General features: G+C 44.2%; 1 protein-coding gene across 2 annotated transcripts in view; it reads left to right on the forward strand.

The window, feature by feature from the left end:
• Positions 1–12211, forward strand: part of LOC143294366 (uncharacterized) — a 200026-nt gene that overhangs the window by 58846 nt on the left and 128969 nt on the right. The window contains exon 2 of one of the 2 annotated variants that reach the window (XM_076605833.1): positions 6629–6705. The exons of the other annotated variant lie outside the window; for it this stretch is intronic. The gene's annotated coding sequence lies outside the window, so the exon portion shown is untranslated. The remainder of the gene's footprint in view (positions 1–6628; positions 6706–12211) is intronic. 2 annotated transcript variants of the gene reach the window in all.

Raw genomic sequence — 12211 nt, forward strand, 5'->3', positions numbered from 1 at the left:
GCGGGTTCTGGAGTTTCACCGATTACTTTCTTGGCGAAGTCAGAATCGACTGCCTTTGGTGGCAGTTCCGCAAATCAGTCTGCTCAATTTCCGCCAGCACGAGAAGGGGGGTCCCGCATGTACCGTTTAACTGTCAAGGTTTTATCTTACCGCGCTTAGAGTGCCGAGTGTCTGTAAGGCGAACAGAATTGATAAGGGAGCGTGATGGTGTACCACTGTGCAACAAGTATTTTCGTGGCTATATGTTCTTTCTTTCTTTCTTTCTTTCTAACTCTCTTTCTTACTTTCTTCCCTTCTTCCTTCCTTTCTTTCTTTCCTTCCTTTCTTTCTTAATTTGTGTTCTTCATTTCTTTTTTGTTTTCATCTTCTTTTCTAAGTTTTCTTTCAGAAGGTTTCCTTTGGTTTGTCGTCTCATGGTAAATTTGTGTCTGTGGTGTTTTGGGATATCGAGAACAAAGCTATTTTGGAAACAAGGCATTAGTGTTATCGTCATCATTATCATCGTTACCAATATTATCGTCATTATCAACACCACGATCTTCGTCAACAACAACAACAGCAGCAGCAACAACAACAACAACAACAACAACAGCAACACAACAAGAGCAAGAAATTTATATGTGGGTTTGTGACAGAATTTCAATTGTGGGTTTTAACTCACTCAGTACGGCCAGTCCTCTCTTCTCCTCTACACAGACCCCTCGGATGTCCAGTGGGTGTCTGAATGACCCAACCTTTAGCTTCCGTCGTCAGAATTGTGGTATTCTTTGTCAACATTCACGTCTTCAGTATAAGAGCCTTCCACTTGCAATATTTTGATGATGGTAATTGGGGTGAAACGCTGTTAACGTCGTTTCTTTCGCCGTTCGTATGGAGAGAGTTAAACATTATGAAGAAAAGCATATTGTAAAATAATGTGACATGCATTTTACAGACTAGGCTGGTGAGGTGGAAAGGGAAACTGGTGACGGAACACGGAGCCCACGTGCATGCTTGTTTGCTTGCTTGCTTGCGTGCGTGCGTGTGTGTGTGTGTGTGTGTGTGTGTGTGTGTGTTCGTTCTTTTGCTTAACGTCTGTTTTTAAACGAAAATCCATCATCTTCCCCACACCACACATGCCTTAAATCATCACTACTTTCCCTGTTCCTCTCTCCTCAATTAGCGTTAAAAAGAATATAAGCGAAACAAACCAAGGTAATTAGTCAACCAGTAGAATTACAACAAATTACAATGTGTGTGTGTGTGTGTGTGTGTGAGAGAGAGAGAGAGAGAGAGAGAGAGAGAGAGTACGCGCTCGCGCCCAGTCAAGAATTTAAAGGATGTGCTTCTATATATAAACCCCCAAACACAGGCCCAAAGCTCATCTTCCTACCTCTTGAAGTTTACAACAAGACCCCTAACTATAACTGGAAAGAAAGAAGGACTGAAAATATGACTTGCATTAGAAGCTGAACCTCAGCTATTTTTAGGTCGTGATACGTAACATTGATAGAACGGGGACTGCAGACGAGGAGATTAAATAATAATGATAGTAATAGCTGGGCACTTATCATGTCATATCTGGAACTGCACCCCAATACCTCTCTGACATCTTTCAAATCTATGTACCCTCCCGTTTCTTTTGTATTTTGGGACGCGGAAGGCTATATTATCGGCAGCAGAGCGAAGAGAACGGGAGGGTAGATAGATTTGAAAGATGTCAGATAGGTATTGGGGTGCAGTTCCACATAATTATGACATGGTAGCAGAGACAGGCGGCTTTGTATTTGATTCTTTGCTCTGTGGGTGACCAGTGCAACTCTTTCAGAAGGGGTATGCAGTGTGCGGATCTTTTTTACTTTATAAATCAGTTTGGCTGCTGAGTTTTGTACCTGCTGTTGTGGTCTGAGGAGTGTTTGCGGGACAACCGATGAGAAGAGAATTGCATTAGTCTAATATAGAGAGTATGCATCAACTAACTAGTGTTTTGGTTGCACAAAGTGTGAGGTAGTGGCACATGGAGCTGATTCATTTGAGTTCAAAGTAGGCTGTTTGACAGGTTTTGCTGATGTGATACTGCATGGAAAGATCTTTATCGAGGAAAAAGCCAAGGTCACGAACATGATCAGAGAATGAGATAGAAGAGTTTCTGTGATCGACAGTGGAAGGCAGGGAAGTGATATCTACTGATGGAGGAAGGAGTCTCAGGACTTCAGTCTTATCATCGTTTACTTTCAGTTTGTTTTCTGTCATCCAATTTTTCACTTCTGTGACACAGTCTTGGAGAGTTTGAATAAGATGTTCATAATGTGGAGGGGTATCTTTTTCTTTTTTTTCTGTCCCATCATCTGCACCGTTTCAGTGGCATTACTCCCACGCCGCTCATTTAGATTCCCCCATACACGGCCACACCTGGGTTCGTCCGTCACAGTTCCAGCGTCGGCAGTCCGTAGGGAACCATCGATGTTAGGTCGCCAGGAGGCCACACACCAGAGGAGACCCTGCACTGCTGCTGAATCACTTCGGTGGTGTTCAGTGGTGCCTGTTCTGATTTTACGTACTTAGGACACCACCTACTAAGGCCCCTGCTAACGACAATAATGGCTTAGTCGCGGAGCCAGACTGAGTGAGCGTCCCTCCCAGAGTGGAGACCGCCACTACGTCCCTCAAACAACAGCCCCCCATGAATCTGCCGACACTGAAGACATTGACAGGACTCACCCCAAGCACAGAAGTGCAGGGGTATCGAAACTGAGGTCACCATGAGAGCAGGGCATGAAAGGTCACAGGCTTTGGGACTGTTTATTATTATTATTATTATTTTTTTTTTATTTTTTATTTTTTTTATTGATGATGATAGTGGAGGAGGAGGAGAATGACGATGACGATGTTGCTATGGAGGTCCATTTTGGTTTCGGACTACTTGACAAGGCTGTACTCTACGCTTCCTGTCATAATGATATCCCGGCGTTAACCGGGCCCGAGAGATACAGACACTTGCAGTGTTGGTCAGGTAATTAGAACAACATACCCAAAGACGCATCCTTGAAGTGGATGACACTCGACTGTGTGGTCCCAGTCTCCCCATTTAAGCCCACGGCACACTCAACTCTGGGTAGGAGCCGGCCACGGGCCGAAAAACCCACCTCCGCTGGGATTCGAACTCGCGTCCTCCCAGCCATCAGTCCGCGACGCTAACCACTTCGCCACGGCGGCTGGTGAATGTTTAAGTTCAGTATAATCAGCATACATTTCATGACGGATGGCATAAGTTTCAGTGAGAGGTGTTAGTGAAGTGGTGTAGAGTGTGAAAAGCACTGGGCCCAGCACAGAGCCTTGCACCATCTCGTGGAACAGAAAGTTCACGGCTGCTGTGCACATGTACACATTGTTCGGATGCTCTTCGGGGCAGACGCTGGCTCAGAACGGAAAATGTTGGCAGTAATTGTTGCCGCAGATCCTCGCTTTGAGGAGTCAGTGGAAGGATGTGATGCTCCTTTGTGTGGGTCTTTCGCCGACATGTATCGCGAAGGAAGCAATCCTGAATTATGGGACTTCCGGTCCGTTGAGATGCAAGTTGTTTTGCTTAACTTTGGGTCTCTGAAACATGCTTTCATGTGATTTTCGGTAAGATATAAAATGATATGAGTGCTTTATATTTCGATGGAACCTATTCTTTAATTGGATGCGAGGCTTTTTTTTCTGATGTAATATTTCAACGCATATGTTTACATCGTTTGACATTATAAAGGAGTCAGGGCTGACAGGTAACGATTACCGTTTGGATCATGTTCGCTGTTTTAAAATGTGTGTGTGTGTGTGTGTGTGTGTGTGTGTGTGTGTGTGTGTGTGTGTGTGTGTTTGGGAGAGAGAGAGAGAGTGAGAGAGTTTCCCTTTCAATAATTTTTAACATCGATACATGTTGCAACAAGCTTCTGTTGGTGCTGTATAACTACATCAGTTCATTTGTATGTGATATTTTGTCCGTGTTATTGCAGTGGAACCTTTTTAAAGTGAGCGGTGATAGATGTATAATTATTTACTGCTTAAAAGACTCTTTGGGGAGCCCCGCTACAGAAGACCGCCTGTTCAGTAATAGGTGACCAAGACTTGAAAAAAGCAAAAACAAATGCAGATGAGACACGTTGATTTTGGTATATCGACGAAATTTAACCACGATCTGGTCAAGCAGTCATCGTTTCCAATCGAAGAAACCGAGGTTCCGGGATGTGGAAAGCAGAAAAACAACACAAAACAACAACAACAACAACCGATATATAAAAGAATTTAATGCAGTGGTATTAGTTCCGTTGGGTCTCGCGCTCATTCCGACAACCATTCTCATTGCAATGATCGCAGCTGCCACGATGACTATTCCAAGTCACAGTCAGTAAACACTGCCCACTCCATGGCCAGCTACACTTGTTAGGTGTCTGTAGTTGCAAGTGATATGATTGTGGTGTAATATATTATACTGTTCATACAACACATACCGCTCCCTCCCGTCTCTCCATTCCTTATGTCTGTCATCACCACTGTGTGTGTGTGTGTGTGTGTGTGTGTGTGTGTGTGTGTGTGTGCGTGTGCGTGAATGTGGAAGAGAGAAAGAGACTGATTAAGCACACAGACAGAAATCGGAAAATTATCATGCGAATGAATCAGCTGAAATGAAATAAAAATTGAGGGGAAATCCAAGCAGGCCGGTGAAACAATGCAAACAGAGAGACAGATAAACGAGCTTTGGAAACAGACAGACGAAAGGATCCGCCGTCAAGAAATCCACGATAAAAGAGGGGGAAAACCCCAACTGAGACAAATTAGTGCGTAATACCAACTTCTGTCAAAGAGAGAGACAGAGAGAGAGAGAGAGCGAGAGAGCGACATATTTACACACAGATGGAAACAGGGATGCAAAAAGGGACACACACACACACACACACACACACACACACACACACACACACACACACACACACACACACACACACACACACACACACACACACACACACACGACTGTCCGTATGTCTGTCTGTGTAGTAAGTAAGCTTTCAGACTTTGAACTAATCAGAACAGCTCGAGGTCTCCAGTATTTGATCGGTGGGGGGTGTCATGTCCTTTAGGGCGGTGTGTCACTCGATTTCTTCGGGGTTTTTTTGTGGTCTTCCTGCATCCTTGGGGGATTCTGTTTCATTCATTCATAACTGTCAGGTACCAAGCTTAAAGCGTTCCTTTCCACTGGAAACGGCTGGACCGACGTTTGTTTTCGGTCCGTCAGTTGAATGTACGAGCTGCTTGATAACAGCGTGGACATTCGGACTCGCTGACCGATGAGAGCTGTTTCCAGTGTGTGTGTGTGTGTGTGTGTGTGTGTGTGTGTGTGAATGTGGAAGAGAGAAAGAGACTGATTAAGCACACAGACAGAATTCGGAAAATTATCATGCGAATGAATCAGCTGAAATGAAATAAAAATTGAGGGGAAATCCAAGCAGGCCGGTGAAACAATGCAAACAGAGAGACAGATAAACCAGCTTTGGAAACAGACAGGCGAAAGGATCCGCCGTCAGGAAATCCACGATAAAAGAGGGGGAAAACCCCACCAGAGACAAATTAGTGCGTAATACTAACTTCTGTCAAAGAGAGAGAGAGACAGAGAGAGAGACAGAGAGAGAGAGCGACATACAAACAGATGGAAACAGGGATGCAAAAAGGGACACACACACATGCACGCACGCACGCACGCACGCACGCACGGACGCACGCACGGACGCACGCACGCACGCACGCACGCACACACACACACACACACACACACACACACACACACACGACTGTCCGTATGTCTGTCTGTGTAGTAAGTAAGCTTTCAGACTTTAAACTAATCTGGTGATGTGCGCTGCTGGATTTCGGTCTAGAAAAACAAAACCGGACTTTGATGATTTATTTCATTTTTTTTCCCTTCAGCTTCTGTCAGTCCTCTGTTGTTGTCAACCCTCTGTGTCATAGCTTGTCATGTCTGCCAGAACAGCTCGAGGTCTCCAGTATTTGATCGGTGGGGGGTGTCATGTCCTTTAGGGCGGTGTGTCACTCGATTTCTTCGGGGTTTTTTTGTGGTCTTCCTGCATCCTTGGGGGATTCTGTTTCATTCATTCATAACTGTCAGGTACCAAGCTTAAAGCGTTCCTTTCCACTGGAAACGGCTGGACCGACGTTTGTTTTCGGTCCGTCAGTTGAATGTACGAGCTGCTTGATAACAGCGTGGACATTCGGACTCGGTCAGCTGTTTCCAGTGTGTGTGTGTGTGTGTGTGTGTGTGTGTGTGTGTGTGTGTGTGTGTGTGTCTGTCCGTCTATCTGTGTGTCTGTTTTCCTGTCTGCCTGTCTCTCTGTCTCTGTTGGCTGACTGTATGATTTTCCGTAAAGAATAAAATAATTCTGATGGGAAATAAAAGATAACATGATAACATGAATATTTCTCTCTTATTATCCCTCTTTCATCAGACTTTTTTTTCTCTCCCAAAACAGCCCATTCTTTTCACATTACCTGTATTTTATTTATTTATTATTATTTTTTTTACCCCAAACAGCTCTAAAGAAAAGAAGAAGAAAAAAGAGTCCATTCTCTTTACAGTACCTTTCCACTCTTCCAGGCCATGGATCGGATTAAAACGAACGTGGGATGGAGGTGCTGGCTTCCGTGAATTACTGGATCAGGACCCTGCCAGAGGTTGGTTAATTCTTGCTGTGTTCACGAATGTTACGACGGTGTGTGTGAAATGTTTAAACTCTCGTTGTTGCAACACGCTCTTCCTGGGGGAGAGAGAGCCGGAATTTCACACAGATAAATCTGTTGTGACAAAACAGTAATGCATTTTTCTCTTCTTTTTTTTCCCTTCCTGTTTTTCTTCCCTTTCCTTCCTTTTTTCGATTAGTTTTTTTTTGTGGTCTTTTGATTTCGTACTTTCTTTGTGTGTTTCTGCCTCTCCTTCCCCTTTATTCTCCAATTGTTTCTGCCTCTCCTTCCCCTTTATTCTCCCATTGTTTCTGCCTCTCCTTCCCCTTTATTCTCCCATTGTTTCTGCCTCTCCTTCCCTTTTATTATCCCATTGTTTCTTTCTTTGTGTGTTTCTGTCTCTCCTTCCCCTTTATTCTTCCATTGTTTCTGCCTCTCCTTCCCCTTTATTCTCCCATTGTTTCTGCCTCTCCTTCCCTTTTATTCTCCCATTGTTTCTGCCTCTCCTTCCCTTTTATTATCCCATTGTTTCTTTCTTTGTGTGTTTCTGCCTCTCCTTCCCCTTTATTCTCCCATTGTTTCTGCCTCTCCTTCCCCTTTATTCTCCCATTGTTTCTTTCTTTGTGTGTTTCTGCCTCTCCTTCCCCTTTATTCTCCCATTGTTTCTGCCTCTCCTTCCCTTTTATTATCCCATTGTTTCTTTCTTTGTGTGTTTCTGCCTCTCCTTCCCCTTTATTCTCCCATTGTTTCTGCCTCTCCTTCCCCTTTATTCTCCCATTGTTTCTTTCTTTGTGTGTTTCTGCCTCTCCTTCCCCTTTATTCTCCCATTGTTTCTGCCTCTCCTTCCCTTTTATTATCCCATTGTTTCTTTCTTTGTGTGTTTCTGCCTCTCCTTCCCCTTTATTCTCCCATTGTTTCTGCCTCTCCTTTCCCTTTATTCTCCCATTGTTTCTGCCTCTCCTTTCCCTTTATTCTCCCATTGTTTCTTTCTTTGTGTGTTTCTGCCTCTCCTTCCCCTTTATTCTCCCATTGTTTCTGCCTCTCCTTCCCTTTTATTATCCCATTGTTTCTTTCTTTGTGTGTTTCTGCCTCTCCTTCCCCTTTATTCTCCCATTGTTTCTGCCTCTCCTTTCCCTTTATTCTCCTATTGTTTCTGCCTCTCCTTTCCCTTTATTCTCCTATTGTTTCTGCCTCTCCTTCCCTTTTATTCTCCCATTGTTTCTTTCTTTGTGTGTTTCTGCCTCTCCTTCCCCTTTATTCTCCCATTGTTTCTGCCTCTCCTTCCCTTTTATTATCCCATTGTTTCTTTCTTTGTGTGTTTCTGCCTCTCCTTCCCCTTTATTCTCCCATTGTTTCTGCCTCTCCTTTCCCTTTATTCTCCTATTGTTTCTGCCTCTCCTTTCCCTTTATTCTCCTATTGTTTCTGCCTCTCCTTCCCTTTTATTCTCCCATTGTTTCTTTCTTTGTGTGTTTCTGCCTCTCCTTCCCCTTTATTCTCCCATTGTTTCTGCCTCTCCTTCCCCTTTATTCTCCCATTGTTTCTTTCTTTGTGTGTTTCTGCCTCTCCTTCCCCTTTATTCTCCATTGTTTCTGCCTCTCCTTCCCTTTATTCTCCATTGTTTCTGCCTCTCCTTTCCCTTTATTCTCCATTGTTTCTGCCTCTCCTTCCCTTTTATTCTCCTATTGTTTCTGCCTCTCCTTCCCTTTTATTCTCCCATTGTTTCTTTCTTTGTGTGTTTCTGCCTCTCCTTTCCCTTTATTCTCCATTGTTTCTGCCTCTCCTTCCCTTTTATTCTCCTATTGTTTCTGCCTCTCCTTCCCCTTTATTCTCCCATTGTTTCTGCCTCTCCTTCCCCTTTATTCTCCCATTGTTTCTGCCTCTCCTTCCCCTTTATTCTCCCATTGTTTCTTTCTTTGTGTGTTTCTGCCTCTCCTTTCCCTTTATTCTCCATTGTTTCTGCCTCTCCTTCCCCTTTATTCTCCATTGTTTCTGCCTCTCCTTTCCCTTTATTCTCCCATTGTTTCTGCCTCTCCTTCCCCTTTATTCTCCCATTGTTTCTGCCTCTCCTTCCCCTTTATTCTCCCATTGTTTCTGCCTCTCCTTCCCCTTTATTCTCCCATTGTTTCTGCCTCTCCTTCCCCTTTATTCTCCCATTGTTTCTGCCTCTCCTTTCCCTTTATTCTCCCCTTGTTTCTGCCTCTCCTTTCCCTTTATTCTCCCATTGTTTCTGCCTCTCCTTTCCCTTTATTCTCCCCTTGTTTCTGCCTCTCCTTCCCCTTTATTCTCCCATTGTTTCTGCCTCTCTTTCCCTTTATTCTCCCATTGTTTCTGCCTCTCCTTTCCCTTTATTCTCCCATTGTTTCTGCCTCTCCTTTCCCTTTATTCTCCCATTGTTTCTGCCTCTCCTTTCCCTTTATTCTCCTATTGTTTCTGCCTCTCCTTCCCTTTTATTCTCCCATTGTTTCTTTCTTTGTGTGTTTCTGCCTCTCCTTCCCCTTTATTCTCCCATTGTTTCTGCCTCTCCTTCCCCTTTATTCTCCCATTGTTTCTTTCTTTGTGTGTTTCTGCCTCTCCTTTCCCTTTATTCTCCTATTGTTTCTGCCTCTCCTTCCCCTTTATTCTCCCCTTGTTTCTTTCTTTGTGTGTTTCTGCCTCTCCTTTCCCTTTATTCTCCCATTGTTTCTGCCTCTCCTTCCCCTTTATTCTCCCATTGTTTCTTTCTTTGTGTGTTTCTGCCTCTCCTTTCCCTTTATTCTCCTATTGTTTCTGCCTCTCCTTCCCCTTTATTCTCCCCTTGTTTCTTTCTTTGTGTGTTTCTGCCTCTCCTTTCCCTTTATTCTCCCATTGTTTCTGCCTCTCCTTCCCCTTTATTCTCCCATTGTTTCTGCCTCTCCTTCCCCTTTATTCTCCCATTGTTTCTGCCTCTCCTTCCCCTTTATTCTCCCATTGTTTCTGCCTCTCCTTTCCCTTTATTCTCCCCTTGTTTCTGCCTCTCCTTCCCCTTTATTCTCCCATTGTTTCTGCCTCTCCTTCCCCTTTATTTTCCCATTGTTTCTGCCTCTCCTTCCCCTTTATTCTCCCATTGTTTCTGCCTCTCCTTCCCCTTTATTCTCCCATTGTTTCTGCCTCTCCTTTCCCTTTATTCTCCCCTTGTTTCTGCCTCTCCTTCCCCTTTATTCTCCCATTGTTTCTGCCTCTCCTTTCCCTTTATTCTCCCATTGTTTCTTTCTTTGTGTGTTTCTGCCTCTCCTTCCCCTTTATTCTCCCATTGTTTCTGCCTCTCCTTCCCCTTTATTCTCCCCTTGTTTCTGCCTCTCCTTCCCTTTTATTCTCCCATTGTTTCTGCCTCTCCTTCCCCTTTATTCTCCCATTGTTTCTGCCTCTCCTTCCCCTTTATTCTCCCATTGTTTCTGCCTCTCCTTCCCCTTTATTCTCCCATTGTTTCTGCCTCTCCTTCCCCTTTATTCTCCCATTGTTTCTGCCTCTCCTTTCCCTTTATTCTCCCATTGTTTCTGCCTCTCCTTCCCCTTTATTCTCCCATTGTTTCTGCCTCTCCTTCCCCTTTATTCTCCCATTGTTTCTGCCTCTCCTTCCCCTTTATTCTCCCATTGTTTCTGCCTCTCCTTCCCTTTTATTCTCCCATTGTTTCTGCCTCTCCTTCCCCTTTATTCTCCCATTGTTTCTGCCTCTCCTTCCCCTTTATTCTACATTGTTTCTGCCTCTCCTTCCCCTTTATTCTCCTATTGTCTCTGCCTCTCCTTCCCCTTTATTCTCCCATTGTTTCTGCCTCTCCTTCCCCTTTATTCTCCCATTGTTTCTGCCTCTCCTTCCCCTTTATTCTCCCATTGTTTCTGCCTCTCCTTCCCCTTTATTCTCCATTGTTTCTGCCTCTCCTTCCCCTTTATTCTCGCATTGTTTCTTTCTTTGTGTGTTTCTGCCTCTCCTTCCCCTTTATTCTCCCATTGTTTCTGCCTCTCCTTCCCTTTTATTCTCCCATTGTTTCTTTCTTTGTGTGTTTCTGCCTCTCCTTCCCCTTTATTCTCCCATTGTTTCTGCCTCTCCTTTCCCTTTATTCTCCCATTGTTTCTGCCTCTCCTTTCCCTTTATTCTCCCATTGTTTCTGCGTATCCTTCCCCTTTATTCTCCCATTGTTTCTGCCTCTCCTTCCCTTTTATTCTCCCATTGTTTCTTTCTTTGTGTGTTTCTGCCTCTCCTTCCCCTTTATTCTCCCATTGTTTCTGCCTCTCCTTTCCCTTTATTCTCCTATTGTTTCTGCCTCTCCTTCCCTTTTATTCTCCCATTGTTTCTTTCTTTGTGTGTTTCTGCCTCTCCTTCCCCTTTATTCTCCCATTGTTTCTGCCTCTCCTTTCCCTTTATTCTCCCATTGTTTCTGCGTATCCTTCCCCTTTATTCTCCCATTGTTTCTTTCTTTGTGTGTTTCTGCCTCTCCTTCCCCTTTATTCTTCCATTGTTTCTGCCTCTCCTTCCCCTTTATTCTCCCATTGTTTCTGCCTCTCCTTCCCTTTTATTCTCCATTGTTTCTGCCTCTCCTTCCCCTTTATTCTCCCATTGTTTCTGCCTCTCCTTCCCCTTTATTCTCCCATTGTTTCTGCCTCTCCTTTCCCTTTATTCTCCATTGTTTCTGCCTCTCCTTCCCCTTTATTCTCGCATTGTTTCTTTCTTTGTGTGTTTCTGCCTCTCCTTTCCCTTTATTCTCCCAGTGTTTCTGCCTCTCCTTCCCCTTTATTCTCCCAGTGTTTCTGCCTCTCCTTCCCCTTTATTCTCCCAGTGTTTCTGCCTCTCCTTCCCTTTTATTCTCCCATTGTTTCTTTCTTTGTGTGTTTCTGCCTCTCCTTTCCCTTTATTCTCCCATTGTTTCTGCCTCTCCTTCCCCTTTATTCTCCCATTGTTTCTTTCTTTGTGTGTTTCTGCCTCTCCTTTCCCTTTATTCTCCCATTGTTTCTGCCTCTCCTTCCCCTTTATTCTCCCATTGTTTCTTTCTTTGTGTGTTTCTGCCTCTCCTTTCCCTTTATTCTCCCATTGTTTCTGCCTCTCCTTCCCCTTTATTCTTCCATTGTTTCTGCCTCTCCTTCCCTTTATTCTCCATTGTTTCTGCCTCTCCTTTCCCTTTATTCTCCCATTGTTTCTGCCTCTCCTTCCCCTTTATTCTCCCATTGTTTCTGCCTCTCCTTCCCCTTTATTCTCCCATTGTTTCTGCCTCTCCTTCCCTTTTATTCTCCCATTGTTTCTGCCTCTCCTTCCCCTTTATTCTCCCATTGTTTCTTTCTTTGTGTGTTTCTGCCTCTCCTTCCCTTTATTCTCCCATTGTTTCTGCCTCTCCTTCCCCTTTATTCTCCCATTGTTTCTGCCTCTCCTTCCCCTTTATTCTCCCAGTGTTGGTTTCTTTCTTTCTGTTGCTGTCGGTCAGTGACGGTATGCTGAATGTGCAAATGAATGACAGCTGAAACGTAGTAGGCTCGAGTCAGTAATCTCTCGCTC

Source organism: Babylonia areolata, chromosome 19 (genome assembly GCF_041734735.1).
Source record: "Babylonia areolata isolate BAREFJ2019XMU chromosome 19, ASM4173473v1, whole genome shotgun sequence".
Classification (NCBI taxonomy): domain Eukaryota; kingdom Metazoa; phylum Mollusca; class Gastropoda; order Neogastropoda; family Buccinidae; genus Babylonia; species Babylonia areolata.